Source organism: Typopeltis vanoorti, chromosome 9 (genome assembly GCF_054136105.1).
Source record: "Typopeltis vanoorti isolate ZY-2024b chromosome 9, IOZ_Tvanoo_1.0, whole genome shotgun sequence".
Lineage (NCBI taxonomy): Eukaryota > Metazoa > Arthropoda > Arachnida > Uropygi > Thelyphonidae > Typopeltis > Typopeltis vanoorti.
In genome coordinates, this window is record NC_143557.1 from 33,772,930 (window position 1) to 33,788,166 (window position 15,237).

General features: G+C 36.8%; 1 protein-coding gene across 2 annotated transcripts in view; it reads right to left on the minus strand.

Annotated features, from left to right (window-relative positions):
- The window catches only part of LOC150102964 (rho GTPase-activating protein 44-like), a 521,092-nt gene that overhangs the window by 162,210 nt on the left and 343,645 nt on the right, over positions 1-15,237 (minus strand). The window lies entirely within an intron of this gene.

Sequence of the window (15,237 nt, forward strand, 5' to 3'; positions counted from 1 at the left end):
TGTTCAGGATATGATAGTATTACATGAAAATTTTACATCATTACAAACTTTCTATCTACAATTTTCCTCCAAATCAGTCTGTTAAATGTCAAGACTCCAACATTATCTGATCTTATATTTCTGTCTTCTAAGGCACTTTTTACTGTATCAATCAACCTATGTCTTGGTCTTCCTCTGGGTCTTTTTCCTGCCAACCTAGCAGAGAACACTAGTTTTGCTAATCTTTCCTCTCCCATTCTGCTTAAGTGACCATATCACCTGAGAATAGCTCTGCTAATGCATTCCTGGCTGACAATATCAAGTTTTTTACTAATATCCTCGTTTTCATACGATATTGCCATTGATGCCATCTGTTCATGCCCCTAATCTTTCTCAGGACTCTCATATCTTAAGTCTCTAGTTTTGGTCAAGTGTTTTACTTCTAACCCAGCTCATATCCATAAGTTAAAATTGGTTTGAACACCGAATTGTATACAGCTAATTTAGTGTTCCGACTAATTTCTCACTTATTCCATATGAGTTTATTCAATTGACTTCCTACCATACCAGCTTTGTTGATTCTGTTGTCTATTTCCAAATTTAATTTACTATCTTCACTAAAAATCATGCCTAAGTAGCAGAAATGTTTTACTTGTTCTATAAGTTCTCCATTTACAATGCAGTTGATATTTTCAATGTTTCTGCCTATTTTCATTGTCTTTCTCTTTTTAATGCTGACCTTCATACCATATCTATTACAACAGTTATTCAATTTAGTCAGGGAATCTTGCAGACTTGTAGCGGATTTATTTAGAAGTATAACATCATCCGCATAAAGCAAAGAGCTGAGATTAACATCTCCAATTTTGATGTCAGGTTTAATACCACTTTCCTTCATAATGTAATCCATATAGATAATGAATTACACAGGGGATAACGTGCATTCATGTCTGACACCAGATTTAAAATTAAACCACCGTCCTTCTATTCTAACTGCTGACTTACAACTCAAATAAAGACTAAGTATTGCTTGATATAATGCCCCATTAACACCATATAATGGTAGCATTTGGAATAGCTGCTCTCTTAACACCTTGTCATATGTCTTTTCCAGATCTACAAAACTTTAATACAGATCTTTGTTATATTCCCATGATTTCTCAACTATCTGTCATAAAGTGAAAATCTGATCCTGACAACCTCTATTTGGCCTGAATCCAGCTTGTTCTTAACCAAGCTTCTCTTCCACAATCCTTCTCAACAGTTTCTCAAGTATACTAGCATATATCTTACTAGGAACACTCAGTAATTAAATGCCTCTGTAATTCTCATATTCGTTTTATTTCCCTTTTTATATATGGGTACTATGAGAGCTCTACTCCGATCATCTGGAATTCGTCCCTCTGTCCAGGCTTTCTGAACTATGCAGTGCAGCCCCTGTACGACATTTATACCTCCATACTTGAGCATTTCTGGTCGAATATCATCTACTTCTGCTGCCTTTCCACATTTCAGGCTTTTCGTGGCTTTTTCTACTTCAAGTATGGAACGTATTCCTGACTGCATGTCTGGTCCGTGTGTTTAACCATTGTGCTGTCATCACTGCTTGTTTCATTTAGCAGTTTTTCAAAGAAATTACTCCATACTTCAAGATATCTTTTTCTCCTGTTTTTCATGTCACCTTTATTATTTCTGAGCTACTTCAACAATCTCCAGAATATCTTGCCACCTTCTTCATATTTATTTTCTATGTTCTTGCCAAAGTTGTCCCATTACTTTTGTTTAGCCAGTTTTACACAGTGTTTAGAATTCTTACATTTGTCTCTGTATTCTCTAAGAGCACAAGCTGATTTATTTGCCAGGAACTTTTTATATGCTTTCTTCTTTTCCTTCACTGCCTCTTTAACTTCATTAGTCCACCAAGGAATTCTGATTTTTCTCACCACATGCCTCTCTGGCTGAATTAATCAGTGTTTTTTTTTTTTTTTTTTTTTTTTTCAGGGCTTGCCACTGAATCTCCAAAGTTTGGTTCCTGTTCTCAAACTCTTTCATTTTTTCTTGAATAATATTTGTGTATTTTAGTCTACAATTCACATCTGAGAGCTGCTCAACTTTTATTCTCTTTAGAACTTTCTTAGATGTTCTTCTTTTCGATATGAAATTCGATTTTATCCTGCTCAAGACTAAATGGTGATCACTTCCAATTTCAAATCCTCTGTACACGCTGGTGTCCTGCACCACTGGGAAAACATCACTATCAACAATGACATAGTCAATGAGACTTTTCTTATTCCTTGCCTCTTCTATCCATGTGAATTTGTGCACATTTTTATGTTGGAACATTGTGTTAGTAATAACTATTCCATGTCCTGAGCAGAAATCCAACAGGTATTTGCCATTATTATTAGCTTTGCTCTTATCTCCAAATTTTCCCAAAACATTTTTGTATGTCTGACAATCACTTCCTACTCTGCTATTTAGATCCCCAACAAAGACTGACTTTTCCTTTTTCATTGTGTCAGTTGCTTTCTCTAAAGCCTCAAAAATTTCCTCCACTTCTACCTTAGTAGAACCTTCTTTGGGACCATAGACACAAATAAGTCTCATTGTCCACTTCACCATTCTCATATTTGCCCACATCACCCTACTTGAGACTGTCTGCCATTCAAGAAGATTAGCCTCGTATTTAGTGTTGAATACTATGGCTACTCCTTTTCCTTGATTGTCATTGCCTGAGTATAACATTTTGTATTTATTGCTCAGAAAGATCTCGCCAGTTTTTTGTCTTTTTTGTTTCAGTCACCCCTGTTATATCGATCTGGTACTTAGCCAATTCCTCAGCTAACTCCATTTCTTTGCCATTCAGGCTTCTTATGTTGATAGTACCAATTTTGAACTCTGGTGATGTTGAGTGGGTAAGTTTTAGGATTCGTTCCAGTAGATGACTTTTCAGTGTTTGCCCTGGTTCCCTGGCAGAAACAACTGGGGCCTTGTTTAACCGGACGACGCCCCAGCTGGCATTAAATTCTGTCATGTTGTACCATCATTTGAAATTTTGGTTTAAGCCAATAAGAATACAATTTGGTTGGCTAAATCCCAAATTGTCAGTTGATCCTCGTTCATTCAGTATCCAGTAGATACCTAACAGGGTGCACCACAAGAAGGTGAGGATTGGACATTAAGTCAGAAGCCCTGGTCGGTTCTCCACATTCCTTTGAAGGCTATGTGGAGGTCTCCTCTCAGTTATATAGCTTTGACCCTTAAGCATCCCCTTTATTTCTTCTATCAATCCCAAATTGCCCCATTAAATTCTCCATATTTTCAGAATAACTTGTCTATTTGGCATTAAAGTCACACATTATTCCATATTGTCGATTGAGAGAAAGCCATACTCATCATTTTCATTACTGTGTAATCTGATTAATGGGGTAATATGTTATTTAAAACATGATTTTTTACCATGACCACTGATCCTTTACAATGTATTCCAGTTTTTGTCTTGAGTAAAATATTCATGTATTTTGGAAGTGCCTCTTGACATATTTAGTGTATATGATAGTTAGTTTCTACATTCTTCTAACAATTTAAGTTTTCTGATAATTGTTAATATGTTAGTAAAGATCTTTAATGACATTTCTGATTTCCCTTAAGTGGTTCCTGGGAGATGTCAGCTTCTATAGTTCAATGTTAGAATGCATCCTGTGACTTTTTTTCTTCTTCTTTTAGTTCATAGTGGTTAAAGACATTACTGCAGCAAGCTTGTCAATCTTCTATTGGAGAATCACAATGTTCATCAACTATTACTTCAAAAGATACAAATATTTCCTAACAAGTGTGACAGTGACAGTGTGAGTGATAACTTTCCAAGGCCACGAACATACTTAGTGACCATAATCTCATCCATTTTAAGGGTACATCTGTTAAAATGGTGGTGCCACAGGTCAACCACCAGTAAGTGCACAGGCCCAAATCTCTCAGTAACGAGTCAGGAGACTACCAAATCAACTGGCACATAATCCCTTCAGTGAAGCATAATGCTATTAATGATTTAACATCACACGGCTCGTACTATTTTTAATAATTCAATTGTTTGCATTCTATCTTGTAAAAAATGTTGTTCAGGACACTGATGATAGTTTGTTAGTTTCAAACTGAAATATTTGGCAGTATATTTAATAAATATTACTTCTTGTGTCCATGTGAATAATTTATGATAAAACTATGGTACAAGTTTCCCTCAAAACTAGAATCCTATTTCTGACAGACACCTAGATTGCAAGTACATCTCCTACTGTCCACATTCAGTGCCTTCATGTTTTTTTTTTTTTGCTACAAGAGTATCATCACCTGTGCTTTTGTGAAATCCAACATAGCCTGTCAGAGAATGGCTAATTTAGAATCCCCTGCTTTTGACATTCTCTGGCTCAAAGTTTCCTTGGCCCATTTAGTAACATTCATTGGTCTCCAAATGTGTATAACCATTCTAGCCATTCTTTTCCATGAATCTTGACCATCTACACTCCAGCCATCCAAATAGTGAGGTCATCTTTCTGGCCGACTTCAACATCCACAATTCCTGCTGGATTCCCTATTTCAATACCACTGATCAAGCTGGATGAAGACCAGAAGTCTTTGCCATAACAAATGACCTAACACAAATTGTACATCTACCTACTCGAATTCGCAATAACCTGCTTCATTCTCCAAATACTGTGTCCAGTTTTGGAACAAAACTCTGCACTGAACACTGTACAGGTCACCTCTCCTCTCAGATCACATCTTGTACAAGTCTCCTCTCTTATAGAATGCCCCACCCACTCCCAATCTTGCATCCTGTGGCACTACGAAGGAACCAACTGGGATGATGTCTGGAATTTCTACTCCTCATTTCCTCGGTCTATTGTTTCTGCTCATCTTATCCTGACACCTGCTGTGAATGAGTTACAGAAATTATTCTGACTGGCATGAAGGCCTTCATCCCCAATTCAAGGTATAATTCTCACCCACTTTAAAAGCCCTGGTTCAACTGAAAGTGTATCAATGCAGTTTACGGAAAAAATTTAGCTTACAGCAAGTGGCTTGTTTCAAGAACTCCAGCTTCATACTCTACACCAAAGCATGCAATATATGCAAATCTGTCATCAACAGATCCAAAATTGATTTCATAAAAGCCAACAACAAAAAACTTGCCTCCTGTCCAAATGGAAGCCCCACCTTCTGTACTCCCCTGCTAAGGCCATTGGATGCAACTTCTGCTCTCCTGCACTTTTATCCCTCTCTCATCCTGATGGCATCACTGTTATTTCACTCAAAGATAAAGCTGACCTCCAGGAATCACTCTTTTCTTCAAACTCCTGCATTGATGACCAAAGGAAATCATCTCGTATCATAATGGAATCCAAGTACCATATGCTTCATTTAGTTTTTCAACAAAAAAGAATCAGGAAATTACTAAAATGTTTTCTACTAAAAATCTTCTGGTCCTGATGGCATCTCTCCTATTGCTCTCAAATAATCTGCTCCAGAATTAACACCTGTCCTGCATCATCTCTACAATCTACTATACATATCTGGTACTTATTCCAATGCAAGGAAGTAATCTCATATGCATCCTATTCCAAAAAAAGGGTGATAAAAGTCAATCATCGAACTACCAACAAATTGGCCATCACCCCAGTCCTCATCAATTAATCAGCAACCACCATTACAGATTCTGCATTCAAGATCCACAGATGATCTTGTAGATTACATCATCCACCACTGGAAATGTGCCGTGAAAGGTGTGGAGAAACTTGTGCTGTCACAATTGACATTTCTAAAGCCTTTGATTGTGTATGATTGTTACCTGTTCAACAAATTGCCATCTTTTGGCCTCCCTGACACCCTCTGTAATTGGGTAGCCAGCTTTCTCTCTGGTCATTTCTCTATGAATCATGGTAGAAGGCTCCCACTCTTCAAGCCCCAGCACTGATGGTGAAGCTCAGTGCTGGGGCTCAGGTGATAGAACAAAGTCTTTAGACACCTACTCTCTTTTTCTTGTTCATAAATGATTTATTTGCAATCAACATTAATCCTATCCACAACTTTGCTGACAATGGTACTCTCCACTCATCCTACTCATTTGACAAACCATGCATTACTCTGATATCCCAGGCTGCAAGATCATTTAATGTCTACAACCAGTACCATAAACATTAATCTTCATAACATCCTTCAACGGGGCAAGGACAACCTTGTCATGTTCAATGCCACCCAAACACAGTCTTGTCTTTTCTCTTGCAAAACAGATCTCATTTCACCTACCCTTATCCTCAGTAACATACAAATCACCAGACACAATCAGATCTCTCTCTGCTTGGCTAACGTTTATCTCCAGTCTCTCCTGTCATAAACATATAACATCAATAGCCTCCTCAGCATCCAAAAAACTAGACATTCTCTTTTGTTCAAAAGAATATTTTACACCCAACCAACTCCTAATTATATACAAATCCCAAATCCGTACATGCCTAGAATACAAGACTAGTGATTCTTGTACTTTATAAAGGATGCAGAGTCACTGCAACAATTTTTGCATCATTTGTCATATATGTTACTTCTGATCCTGTGAATAAGCTTTAGACAGAAGCAATCCATATGTTACTTCAAGATTAGCCTCGTATAACTTTCTTAATATCATCATTAACAATTTGTTTCTATCTGAAATATCTGTATAACAACTTGTGTCAGTATTTTGAGATTATGTTTCATTCATTCTCTTGCAGCTCTTTAAGCAGAGTGTTCATCAATGCTTTTAATGACGTAGTACTCTCCTTGCTTCTTTGGCCCTTGTACAAGATGTAATCCAAAGATTTATCAGAAATATTTTTATGTGACTCTCACCAAGGAAAGATTGTAATCCTATAGTCTATTAGTACCATTGGTGGGCTAAGGGATTATTATTTTTTTTTTACACGATCCAGAAACTGAGCTCCAGAGAACAAACATAAATGTTTTATAAGCTACTTCACACCTCCAATAAGACAGGTGGAAGTCTCACATTGATTAATGAAATTCATCTCACCTAAAGATATATATTCATGCACAGCACACAGCCTGTATAGATGTAGAGAACTGCCATAAGTCAGTCAGTATCAATGATTCCCTATCACTAAAAAGACCTGGTTTGAATCCCATGCCAGAAGGATTCAAAGTCTTTATACAGGCTTTTGAACTGAAGATGAGTTTGCCAGTCTCATTATGAGGTGCAGTTTTCCTTCTGAGAAACTCTAGTTTTTCATCTCACAAAAATAGACAAACCAACCAGATGTACACAAATTAATAGCCACAATATCCAGGCTTCACAGGCCTTAGCTGCTTTGATTGTAATTGCAAATGACAACAACCTGTCAGTTAGAGAACAGGCGTGGCATCCATCTGGCCAAATATATAAATATAAAATTTATTTTATTTTATTGGAATTTTATTGAAGTGGCTTAGAAAGGTTGATGTTTAATGTCTAGAACAAGGCTTCTACATTACCCAATAAGGATCACATTAGGTGTGACTTTATGTATTTTAAGATGCATAAATTAAAAAGATAATTTTTTTTTTCCCCTTCAGCAATCAGGGTTCATTGTTTCAGGTATGTCAAAAAAGTAAGTTTGGCTAAATATAATCAAACATTTATGCATTGTAAATATTTTGCTAAATTTACGATATGTAAAAAAAATGAAAAGACTGTTAAAATTATGTACAAATTTAAAAGTGCTCATTAAGTATTCATCTTCTCTTGTACTCATCTCTGCGTCTTCTCTCTTTCTGAAGAAACCGACAGTAGTAGATATCTTACTACACCAACATTCATTTTTCATGTTACCAATGCTACATTAGCACGATGTCATGATTTACTTGATCATCATCCTCATCTCTTAGTGCAAAGATTTTCAGGACAGAGGGTTCAGGCAAGAAATTTGGAATGAATCTTCAATGACATCCTAATATTTATCTTGTAGTACATCATTATGAGCTGCTCAACTAGCTCATTATAAATTTTAGAATTATTCTGAAATTGAGAGACAATATCTCTGAATGATTTTTTTCCTTCTAGTTCTACAAGGTGTCCACGTTGGACCTCCCTAGTTTCAACGTGTTACTACTACTACTTAAGTTTATGGACCATGGTGTTGAAATTGTACAAATGAGAAGGAAGACTCTCCAAGTTTTTGTAAGAAAATTCTGGATGAAACTCGTAGTCTCTGGAACATTTGAACAACCCAAACCTTACATATTTCTGCATTTCGATTTTTTACCATTCTTTTAAACTAGGGAGGTCAAATGAGGACACCCTATATTTTAACAAAACTGTTTTTGGAATTCTTCATTTTTTAAATACTTATCTGAATCCTGCAAATGTAGCTTCCTTAATTGTTGTTTTTGAAATTCTTGTATACCTTGCAGTAGCTGGACTGTTTGGCCAAGAATTAGTGTATCTGCTCTCCAAACAACAGGTTGCAGGTTCAAATCCTGTTGTGGACATGGAAGTTTGTGGTTGTCTTTAAGTGAGAGAAGAATTTCATCACCCTGCTACTGTCAAGGCCTGAAGTGGTTTGGTGAAGTTCCATAGTTGGTTTCCAGACCAGGTAAGAAATGAATAAAAAAAAAAAATATATAAAAATTAACAAAAATAGAAAAAAAAATCCTTAGCATGCCAATGGTACTAATGTACTATAGGTCTATAGTACTTTTTTTTTTTTTTTACATAAAAAAAAAACTTTCATGGGTGGGTTAATATAATTTTCTCTTTTTTTTTCAAAAGTTATATACTGGAATGCAAGTCCATTCTGGTCTAGTACTCGGAGGACAAAGTCCGACTTTCACCTCCTCGTGGTGTCCTCTGGATGATCTAACAACAGCAGCATTTCTTTTTTTCCCATCACTGAGACAAATTTCAGTGATTATACCTGTGCTGATCAAATGAGCAAATCATTCCACCTATTACAAAAAATATTAATATCATCCTATGTAATTTAAATGGTATCATTACTCCAGCAAGCAAAGAAAAACTAAACAAACTATTACTACTAGCTGACAAACATGATGCTGATATTATCTGCATCCAGGAAACCAAACTTCGACAAAACCAGCAGACTAAACATTAAAAACTATGATATACGACAAGATAGGCCTACTGACCAAAATGGAGGAGGGCTTCTGACACTAACCCGAAACTTGTCATATAAAGTTGTTGAGCTAGACATGGTAGCAGAAGGAACTGAAATACAAGGAATCCAAATACTGGAACCAAGTAAAAAGCCATTAAACATATTCAATTGCTATCATCCTCCTGACAAACCTAGACCAAATCTTTCCAGCCTATCTCATCTCATTGAAGAAAACTCCATTATCTTAGGAGACATGAATAGCAAACACCTGTTATGGGATTCTGAGGAAATAAACCCTTTATCCAAGAGGAGAAAACCTGAGTAATTTCTTGGATGAAACAGGACTAATAACTCTCAACAGTGGAGAACCCACTTATCTGTCTCATTCTTATGGTACAAAAGATGCCCTAGATATTACTGCGGTGTCTCCAGATCTTCACGACAAAGCTATTTGGTCTGTTTTGGAACCAGTAGGAAGCGACCATACCCCAATATTAATCAATCTGAACCCAAAAATGACTAGACCCACCCAAAAAAGAAAATATCATTGGAACTTCCAGAAGGCAAATTGGGAGAAATATAAGGATGAAGTAAGTAAAATGTTGAAAGATCACACATACCACCATGACTTAGACAAAGACTACATAACTTGGAAGAATATTATCCTAAATGCAGCAAAGAAAAGTATCCCAAAGGACTACAAGAGAAAAGTCATTTTAAACTACACAAAGGTTCACCAGGAACTTGCCAGTAAAAATTTGTGATTGTGAAAATACTAGTGGTGATGGTGGACAGTAGATCGTGTTCGTGTAGTTGTGATTCATTGTGGCTGGTGGACAGAGAGTTGTAGAGTAAGTGCCCTCCCTCGATGAGTCTTTGGACTCCCTGGAGGTGTCATATAATAATAATAAAATAACTAAACCAGATGACTAAAATAAAATGAATTATTTAACATCTTAAAAATTGGAAGCTCTCCAGAAACTAGAATCGTGTACAACATGATAAATGCTGAAATTAAACAAAAATATAATATATTACAAAGAACTAGGTGGCAAGAATTTTGCCACAGCTTAAATCCAAACACTTCATATACCAAACTTTGGAATGTGACTGCTAATTTACAAAGAGACCTGCCAAAGGCAAGTGAGACTAACTCACTAAAAGATACAGATGGAAATATCAAAATAGGAGACAGGGAGATTGCAAATACATTGGTCTTTCATTTTAAAAATATAAGCAAACTAGAGATGAATATCAGGAAAGACCATCAAATATCAAAACAGGCTCAACAGAAGAAAAACTATAATAAATAATTTAGTTTAATCCTTTATCCAAGTGTAAGCAAACAAAGTTTGTGCCTGAAAATATCTTCAGGACTGAGCAGGTGTGGACCAGTAGTGTCCAGCGCCTGTGTGCAAAACTTTAGTTGACGTACCTATCCCCCCCCCCTCCAATAAAAAAATCTCTTTAAAAAAACGTTTTTTTTAAGTATTTAATCCTCTATGGAGTCTGTGTGCGTTGCACACATGGCACATATGGCCGGCGTGCCCCTGGGACTGAGGTAAGGTGGTGCAACACCAGGCAACTCCGAGCAAAGGTAGACCTGGCTCTCATCACTCCCTGTCTCAGTATCTCCATTAATAATACAAAGCACATCTCCTTGCAGACATGTATACTGCTATGCATTAAGGGAAGGGCCACTACCCAAACCGGTTTCGACCTTTATTGAAGTCTTATCAGTGGGAAGCAGACCCAAACGTGGAGATACTAAGGCAGAAGCAATAGGAGAAGTCATATTTACCTATACAAGCCAACAGGTGTACCACCTTATTATTGAAGTACTCTGGATTTTGAGAAAGATGGTGGAAGTTTATTTTGCACTTAGTTAGACTATAATAAATTTAGTTTAATCCATTATCCAAGTGTAAGCAAAGTTTGCGCCTGAAAATATCTTCAGGACTGAGGTAAGGTGGTGCAACACAAGGCAACTCTGAGGTCTTTTAGTGGCCCTTCCCTTAATGAATAGTAGTATACATGCACATCTGCAAGGAGATGTGCTTTGCATTATGGGAGATACTGAGACAGGGAGTGATGAGAGCTTGGTCCACCTTTGCTCGGAGTTTCCTGGTGTTGCACCACCTTACCTCAGTCCTGAAGATATTTTCAGGCGCAAACTTTGTTTACTTATACTTGGATAAAGGATTAAACTAAATTTATTATAGTCTAACCAAGTGCAAAATAAACTTCCAACATCTTTCTCTAAATCCAGAGTAATTCAATAATAATGTGGTACACCTGTTGGCAACTTGTATAGGTAAATATGACCTCTCCTACTGCTTCTGCCTTAGTATCTCCATGTTTGGTTATGCCTCCCACTGACGAGACCTCAATAAAGGTAGAAACCGGTTGGAAGCTTGGGTGATGAATGGCAATGCTGTAGCCTGTGAAGTTTTAACTGAGGCTTGGCTGTTGCTGTCACCCAGGGGCTGCGTCATGGGTGGGGTAATGAATGGCAATGCTGTAGCCTGTGAAGTTAACTGAGGCATGGCTGTTACTGTTAGCCTTTCAGATGAGCAAATGAGCATTTCTGAGTTTCTGACTTTCTGATCCTGCGGGTCGCTCATTATTGGGTGATCCGGGGGATTTTACAAGTTTTTGGAATGGTATCCCCGCACTTAAACAAAGGGAAACCGGTCTGGGTAGTGGCCCTTCCCTTAATGCATAGCAGTATACCTGTCCGCAAGGAGATGTGCTTTGCATTATGGGAGATACTGAGACAGGGAGTGATGAGAGCTTGGTCCACCTTTGCTTGCAGTTGCCTGGTGTTGCACCACCTTACCTCAGTCTTGAAGATATTTTCAGGCACAAACTTTGTTTGCTTACACTTGTATAAAGGATTAAACTAAATTTATTATAGTCTAACCAAGTGCAAAATAAACTTCCAAGAAGAAAAACTGCAAATTCCCCAAAATATAAAAACAAATTATTCTGGAATCCATTTACAATCTCTGAATTGAGAGATGCCTTGGAGAGACTAGATATAAATAAATCATGTGGACCAACATACAAGGAATTATTATCAAACATCTTCCTTCCCTAGTCCTAGATTGGCTACTTCGCCTATACAGCAATAGCCTAAAACAAGGAAAAGCTCCAAAAGATTGGAAGAAAGCTACAATCATACCAATCTTAAAGCCAAAAATACCTCAAGACCAACCAGGAAGTTATCGCCCCATTTCACTGACTTCAATTCCAGGCAAATTGATGGAAAAAATGATATTCCAACATTTGAATTACTATCTAAACAAAAATAGTATACTACCACTTTTTTAAATAACGAAACCTGTGGTGCGTTCATAATTAGAAGAAACACACGTATAAACCACAGTGAAAATTATTTAATTGTAAATATTTCATCCTAAGTATCTTAGGACATCATCAAAATTTTTGTTTAAATACTGTACTGATGATGTCCTAAGATATACTTAGGATGAAATATTTACAATTAAATAATTTTCACTGAGACTTATTTGTGCCTATGGTCCCACAGAAGGTTCTACTAAGGTAGAAGTGGAGGAATTTTTTGAGGCTTTAGAAAAAGCAACTGACACAATGAAAAAGGAAAAGTTGGTCCTTGTTGGGGATCTAAATAGTAGAGTAGGAAATGATTGTGAGACATACAAAAATATTTTGGGAAAATTTGGAGATAAGAGCAAAGCTAATAATAATGGCAAATATCTGTTGGATTTCTGCTCAGGACATGGACTGGTTATTACTAACACCATGTTCCAACATAAAAATGTGCACAAATTCACATGGAGAGAAGAGGCTAGGAATAAGAAAAGTCTCATTGACTATGTTATTGTTGATAGTGATGTTTTCTCCCTGGTGCAGGACACCAGAGTGTACAGAGGATTTGAAATTGGAAGTGATCACTATTTAGTCTTGAGCAGGATAAAACTGAATTTCATATTGAAAAGAATAACATGTAAGAAAGTTTTAAAGCGAATAAAAGTTGAGCAGCTCTCAGATGTAAACTGTAGACTAAAATACAGAAATATTATTGAAAAGAAAATGAAAGAGTTTGAGAACAGGAATCAAACCTTGGAGAGTCAGTGGCAAACTCTGAAGGAAACATTGATTGATTCTGCCAGAGAGGCATGTGGTGAGGTTGTGTGCAAAGATAAAAAAATCAGAACTCCCTGGTGGACACAGGAAGTTAAAGAGGCAGTGAAGGAAAAGAAGAAAGCATATCAAAATTTCCTGGCAAATAAGTCAGCTTTTACTCTTACAGAATACAGAGACAAATGTAAGAAAGCTAAACAGTGTGTAAAACTAGCTAAACAAAAGTCATGGGAGGACTTTGGCAAGAATATAGAAAATAAATATCAAGAAGGTGGCAAAATATTCTGGAGATTGTTGAAGAAGCTTAGGAATGGAGGAAAGAGTGCTGTAAAAGGAATTAGAGATGATAAAGGTGAAATGAAAACAGGAGAAAAAGATATCCTTGAAGTATGGAGTAATTACTTTGAAAAACTGCTAAATGAAACAAGCAGTGATGACAGCTCAGTGATAAAAAACACTGACCAGGCATGCAGTCAGGAATACATATCCATACTTGAAGTAGAAAAAGCCATCAAAGGCTTGAAATGTGGAAAGGCAGCAGGAGTAGATGATATTCGACCAGAAATGCTGAAGTATGGTGGTATAAGAGTCTTACAGTGGCTGCACTGCATAGTTCAGAAAGCCTGGACAGAGGGACGAATTCCCGATGATTGGAGTAGAGCTCTCATAGTACCCATATATAAAAAGGGAAATAAAACTGAATGTGAGAATTACAGAGGTATTTCCCTACTGAGTGTTCCTGGCAAGATCTATGCAAGTATACTTGAGAAACGGTTGAGAAGAATTGTGGAAGAAAAGCTTGGTGAAGAACAAGCTGGATTCAGGCCAAATAGAGGCTGTCAGGATCAGATCTTCACTTTACGACAAATAGTCGAGAAAGCATGGGAATATAACAAAGATCTGTATTTAAGTTTTGTCGATTTGGAAAAGGCATATGACAAGGTGCCAAGAGAGAAGCTATTCAATATGCTGCAGTTATATGGTGTCAATGGAGCATTATATCAAGCAATACTTAGTCTTTATTTGAGTTGTGAGTCTGCAGTTAGAATTGAAGGAAGTACAGGAAGATGGTTTAATGTTAAATCTGGTGTGAGACAAGGATGTACATAATAACCTCTGTTATTCATTATCTATATGGATCACATTATGAAGAAATGTGGTATTAAACCTGATATCAAAATTGGAGATGTTAATGTCAGCTCTTTGCTTTATGCGGATGATGTTATACTTCTAAATAAATCCGCTACAAGTCTGCAAGATTCTCTGACTAAATTGAATAGCTGTTGTAATAGATATGGTATGAAGGTCAGCAATAAAAAGACAAAGACAATGAAAATAGGCAGAATCATTGAAAATGTCAACTGTGTTGTGAATGGAGAACCTGTGGAACAAGTAAAACATTTCAGCTACTTAGGCACAATTTTTACTGAAGATGGTAAACTAAATATAGAAATAGACAACAGAATCAGCAAAGCTGGTATCGTGGGAAGTCAATTGAATAAATTCATATGGAATAAGAAAGAAATTAGTCGGAACACTAAATTAGCTATATACAAGACTGTGTTCAAACCAATTTTAACTTATGGATCTGAGAGCTGGGTCAGAAGTAAAACACTTGACCAAAGACTAGAGACCGCAGATATGAGAGTCCTGAGAAAGATTAGAGGCGTGAACAGATGGCATCAATGGCAATATCATATTAAAAATGAGGATATTAGGAAAGAACTTGACATTGTCAGCATCCAGGAATGCGTTAGCAGAGCTAATCTCAGATGGTATGGTCACTTAAATAGAATGGGAGAGGAAAGATTAGCAAAACAAGTGTTCTCTGCCAGGTTGGCAGGAAAACGACCCAGAGGAAGACCAAGATATAGGTGGATTGATACGGTACAAAGTGCCTTAGACGATAGAAATATAAGATCTGATAATGTTGGAGTCTTGACAAGTAACAGACTGATTTGGAGGAAAATTGTAGATAGGAAGTTAGTAA